Raw genomic sequence first — 5,694 nt, 5'->3', positions numbered from 1 at the left:
AGGGGCGGCCAAGGGGGAAGAGAGGGGGGCGCACCACTAGGTGGGCCTTAGGCCCATCTGAGCCTAGGGTTTCCCCCTTCCCCCCTTCCCTGCGCCTTGGGCCCCTTGTGGGAGGCGCACCAGCCCACCTAGGGGCTGGTCCCTTCCCACACTTGGCCCATGCAGCCCTCTGGGGCCGGTGGCCCCACCTAGTGGACCCCCGGGACCCTCCCGGTGGTCCCGGTACGTTACCGATAGCACCCGAAACTTTTCCGGTGACCAAAACAGGACTTCCCACATATAAATCTTTACCTCCGGACCATTCCGGAACTCCTCGTGACGTCCGGGATCTCATCCGGGACTCCGAACAACATTCGGTAACCACGTATATCTATTCCCTATGACCCTAGCGTCATCGAACCTTAAGTGTGTAGACCCTACGGGTTCGGGAACCATGCAGACATGACCGAGACGTTCTCCGGCCAATAACCAACAGCGGGATCTGGATACCCATGTTGGCTCCCACATGTTCCACGATGATCTCATCGGATGAACCACGATGTCGGGGATTCAATCAATCCCGTATACAATTCCCTTTGTCAATCGGTATGTTACTTGCCCGAGATTCGATCGTCGGTATCCCGATACCTTGTTCAATCTCGTTACCGCCAAGTCTCTTTACTCGTTCCATAACACATCATCCCGTGATCAACTCCTTGGTCACATTGTGCACATTATGATGATGTCCTACCGAGTGGGCCCAGAGATACCTCTCCGTTTACACGGAGTGACAAATCCCAGTCTCGATTCGTGCCAACCCAACAGACACTTTCGGAGATACCTGTAGTGCACCTTTATAGCCACCCAGTTACGTTGTGACGTTTGGTACACCCAAAGCATTCCTACGGTATCCGGGAGTTGCACAATCTCATGGTCTAAGGAAATGATACTTGACATTAGAAAAGCTCTTAGCAAACGAACTACACGATATTGTGCTAGGCTTAGGATTGGGTCTTGTCCATCACATCATTACTCCTAATGATGTGATCCCGTTATCAACGACATCCAATGTCCATGGTCAGGAAACCGTAACCATCTATTGATCAACGAGCTAGTCAACTAGAGGCTTACTAGGGACATGGTGTTGTCTATGTATCCACACATGTATCTGAGTTTCCTATCAATACAATTTTAGCATGGATAATAAACGATTATCATGAACAAGGAAATATAATAATAACCAATTTATTATTGCCTCTAGGGCATATTTCCAACAGGCCCAAACGAGCAAGACAGGTACTTATGGATCCGTACAAGTGAGATTGGCACTTGTGGTCATTACGACTAAGATCGATAGTAGTGGGTCTGGATGACTAAGATCAGTATCTGTGGACCAGTATGAATAAGAATGGTACTTGGACACCAACAATAAACATTAATATTTGTGGTCTGAACAACTAAGAGTGATACTAGTGAGCCCAAACAGGTACGACCGATAATTATGGGTTGGGACGACTAATACCAATGGTAACAGCCCGAGCGAGTAAGATAGATACTTGTGGGTCCGGACAACTAAGATCGATGCTTGTGGATGAAAACGACTAAGATTGGTACTTGTGAGCCCGGACGATTAAGATCGATACTTCTCGTCTCGAACGACTAAGATTGAAGTAGTGAGCCCGAACGAGTAGGACCGACAGTAGTAAACCCGAATAACTAAGACCAATACTTGTGGGCCCGACGTCTAAGACCAATACTTGTGGTTTTGGACAATTAATATCAAAAGTAGTGTGCCCGAACGAATAAGATCGATAGTGTCCGATCACGCTAATAATACCATGGGTCGTCCAAACCCACAACTAGCACTATGGGTCATTTGGACTCACAACTAACACTATTAGTCGTTTGACCCCCAACTAGCACTATGGGTCACCCGAACCCATAACCTAGCACTATTGGTAATCTTGATCTATGATCATCATGATTGGTTGTCCGGTCCGGTAACTAGCACTAGGTTCGTCTGATCCCACAACTAGCACTATGCGTCGTCCAATCCCATAATTATCATATGGGTCGTGTAATGCCACTACTAACACCATGGTTCATTTGAACCCAAAACTACCAGTATGGGTAATCTGAACCAACAACTACCATTAAAGACCGTCCTGATACACAACTATCACTACGGGTCGTGTGTGGTAATCTGAACCTGCAACTACCATTAAAGACTGTCCTGATACACACCTATCACTACGGGTCGTGTGTTTCTTCTACTAAACTACAGATAGTCCTGACACACAACTACCACTATGAGTCGTCCGAACCACGGCTAGCACCATGGGTCATCCGGACTAACAACTACTGCTACAAGTCATCCAGACCACGACTAGCACAAATTGGCCATACTGATCCACAATTAGCACCATGAGTCATCCGATCCTACTAGTAGCACTATGGGCCGTCCAAACCCACGACTACTAATATGAGTAATCTGGATCCACAACTAGCACCATGGGGCGTCAGAACCAGTACTACCACTATGGGTCATACAGACTCTCGACTACCCTTACATATACTACCAACATAGAACTACCACTGGGGGCATACGGACCGACAACTACCACTTTAGGACGTGTGGATCCACAAATACAACAACGGGTCATCCGGATCCTCAACTACCTTGACAGATAGTCCCCCCACACAACTACCACCACATGCCATTCCAACCCATAACTACCACTACGAGTCATCTTGGTCCACAAGTACCGCTAAGACCCATCCAGACTCACAACCAGCATGGAGCTAACGTGCACCTGAACCTGATCAACATTATTGGTTATTTTTTGCATGGAACATGTTGTTACAATGCTAAGATCTATAGTGAAGTTTAACTAACATCTCCTAAATTGGTACTCGTGGAATTATTTTTGAAACTTTTATTTTTCCGATTTTTTCTGCATTTGAGCCAAAGAATGCTCCTGGATTTGAATTTTGCTTTTAGTTTTTTTTCATGTTCGAGAAAACTTCTTCAAATCAGAAATCTTGTTTTCTGGCAAATTTTGAGCCAAAATGGTCCTGAATTTGAAATTTTCTTTTGTCTCTTTTTATTCGCCAAAACTTCTAAAACTTTCCCAGATTGAATAGAGGGTAGTGTGAATTTTTGAGAACTTTTATGGGAACTTTTTTTTTCAACAATTTTTGACCGAAAATGCTCCTGAATTTTAATTTGCGTCTAGTTTTAGTTCTTTTTGGCATAAACTTCTTCAGTGCAACGCCCAACCCGCTAGTAGTCTGCTCTCACACCATGGCCATTAGGGAAAAGCAAATAAAAATCTTTGAAAATATATACCAGAAAATGAAATTAATCATGGAAGCGCCATGGAAAATAAAATGAAAATGAAAATCACTAAAAATATTACATATTCAGAAAACAGGATCATGGATACATGGTAGAGTTAGAATAACCTAACAAATTCTCCGGAGGAATTGCTAGCACACAATTAACTATGAGGCAGAGGTAGACGGCGGTGGCTGCCCGGTGAGAAAGAGTTTGATGACCGTGCTGTCCGGCAAGGCGCGAGGTAAACGACAGCGGCTATCCGGCGATCCAACGAGACAGGAGGTAGACCTTGGTGGCTGGCCGGCGAGTTGGAAGTAAACAACGGTGGCTGAAGGTTGTCCAGTACAAACACTACTGCTACAATGACCACCCAAGACAGACAATAAACCTGCAGCCACAAAATCAAGTTTACATGGGACAATCACTAAATTTTATTGCTACTAAACATTGATTATAGTGCCCTAATGACGAACTAAACAAAGTCATCAATTGCATTGAATAGAAAGAAAAATAGAGCTGGCTACTGCATGATATACCAGGAGCAAAACTATTGCAACTGCACTAAATCAATCCTAAGTACACTTAATTTTATGTGATGTGCAGGAAAGCATGGTCGAATAAGAGCGAGTGCAAAGGAAATGATAAAATCAGTATTATGAAATCCTTTCCTCTGTCGGGTTGTACAATTGTCTAAAATTTCCTTGATGACTACTGCCATGTATACAAAGATAGAACAAAAGGTCAATACTAAATCTAGTAGACTCCACGGAAAAATGATCTGCTAGACTAAACACAACGAGTTTAAACTACATCTGATAAAATAGACTGCTGAAATAGAGTACCTGATGCTCACTGTTCGAATCGGTGGCTGCCTTAATTGACGCCGTTTTCGCTGTCGTAGGGAATACACGAACTCTAATAACAATCGAGGATTATGAATAGTCTGAGAACGTTATCATAGCAAGTAATATTTAACAACTCTTCAGAAATTGCAGAATCTCTATAGTTTATCATATATCTGACTTTTGATATGCTTAGTGGGATTTATTATCAGTGTTCTCTGTAGTTTATAAACAACAACTGCCACTGGGGAATGCTACAAGTTGTAAGACATTTGTGAACTCTGAATCTGTGTCTGTTCTGAACTTCAAAACAAACACATGCAACTGAAGTATGAAACTGTTATTAGCACTAGTTAAGTTGTTCCAAGCCATAGTTTACATGACCTGAACTTGTATGTGTATGCTGCAGCAAGATTTCAATTGTTTGAACATGCTGTTACAAGTAATCCAAAATTCAAGATTTCATTACTAAATAAAGGCTAGACAGTTAACAGAACTTCATACATATATGGCCTGAACTTGTGTATGTGTATGATACAGGAGTATGACCATAAGCATACACAGTTAACAGTTGATTCTGGAAACTTTAAGGCTGCAATTTCTACTTGTGGGTTTGTGTGACAAACCAAATGATGTTCTTTTCTGAAGAAAAAAAATCATATCATATCCCTTTTTCCTGGAGAGTTTTGTGTTGATGATTCGTGCATGTCAAATACGTAGCAGCAGCAGCAGCGTGCTAACAGTCAGCAGCAACAGCTTCATTGCAGCCATCGAGGACAGCTCAAGTGCCAGACGCGGTCAATCGCTAATCATGCAATTAGTGACTGCGGAAGTTGCGCAAACTAGCGAATGCACTGCTGACTGAATTTTATTTCAAGGTGCTGCAATGTGCAGTTGCTCCATGCTTACACCGCCAGCACAAGGTGTGAGGAGGGATGGATGGGAGGAAGAGATGAGGGCAGGGGAAGAGATACCTCTGTTCATCCACCATTACGACCGAGCGCAGCCGGGATCTCCAATGCCTCGCGGCGGCGGCGTCCCCTCCAGAACCTCACGGAGGCGTCGGCGGAGACGTATGTGGGGCAGCGGCCACTACGTCAAGACCAGCCGGGGCTTCGCCTCCTAGACCTCGCGCCGGCATCTTCGCCTCCAGGTCCTCGCTCCTGCGCCGCCGTCTCCCACGTCCTCGCCCCAGCGCCTCCCTCTCGCGAGATGGGTTAGCCAGATGCGGGGGTTTGACCAGCGGAGTACTAAAAAAACGCAGGACCATAATACCCTTATTCATTAAACATATTTTTTAATTAACAGGTTGAAATCAACGGTGGAAAATAATCAGTGAGGGAGTTACACGAAATTACAATATGTAACTCTTCAATCACCGTAAAAGAGCTCCGAACTCATATCGCCATTGTAATTATCTACAATACAGACGTGCAAAGCGCCAGATCAAAGGCTTCGAAGAGAAAAGAACGAAAATTTTGCGGCACCCAGGGATTAAATTATGCTTTTATGTACTGAAAGTTCAACAAATAC

At 44.2% G+C, this 5,694-nt stretch overlaps 1 long non-coding RNA gene across 1 annotated transcript; it reads right to left on the bottom strand.

Moving 5' to 3' along the window:
- Positions 1-3,290: 3,290 nt before the first annotated feature.
- Positions 3,291-5,396, bottom strand: LOC109776521 (uncharacterized). Its single transcript, XR_002236096.4, has 3 exons — positions 5,136-5,396; positions 4,162-4,234; positions 3,291-3,707 (listed from the first exon to the last, which is right to left on the bottom strand). It is a non-coding gene; the product is annotated as an uncharacterized lncRNA (long non-coding RNA).
- Positions 5,397-5,694: the final 298 nt, after the last annotated feature.

Source organism: Aegilops tauschii, chromosome 4, assembly GCF_002575655.3.
Source record: "Aegilops tauschii subsp. strangulata cultivar AL8/78 chromosome 4, Aet v6.0, whole genome shotgun sequence".
Classification (NCBI taxonomy): domain Eukaryota; kingdom Viridiplantae; phylum Streptophyta; class Magnoliopsida; order Poales; family Poaceae; genus Aegilops; species Aegilops tauschii.
Note: the sequence above shows the minus strand (reverse complement) of the source record. Positions and strands in the feature narration are given on the sequence as shown.